Source organism: Anneissia japonica, unplaced genomic scaffold, assembly GCF_011630105.1.
Source record: "Anneissia japonica isolate Jap-2015-1 unplaced genomic scaffold, ASM1163010v1 scaffold288249_len478412_cov200, whole genome shotgun sequence".
Classification (NCBI taxonomy): domain Eukaryota; kingdom Metazoa; phylum Echinodermata; class Crinoidea; order Comatulida; family Comatulidae; genus Anneissia; species Anneissia japonica.
This window is the reverse complement of record NW_022758042.1, coordinates 32,450-32,786: the sequence shown is the minus strand read 5'-3', so window position 1 is coordinate 32,786 and position 337 is coordinate 32,450.

Sequence of the window (337 nt, the reverse complement as noted above, 5' to 3'; positions counted from 1 at the left end):
ATTTAAATAAGTTATGAAAAGGATGTGCTTTGTAAAAAAAAATGATATAATTATTATACAATCATGCGCGTATCCCGGGTGAGGGTTGGGGGAGCGGTGGGTGCGTACGGTACGTACGTAGCCCCCGAAATCAAAGAAAGGTCCAAATTTTAACTTGAATGTACTCATGATACAACATTTATTCTCCATTACATCGAGTCTTGCTGTATTTCACAAATTACGAGGCTGAAATTGATAGCTTCAGAACCCATACAATACCTAAGCTTTAATCCTACCACTCTGCCCCTTGACTCCACGGTGGCTTCTAGGCGACCCCATATCATTTTTTTTTGTATTA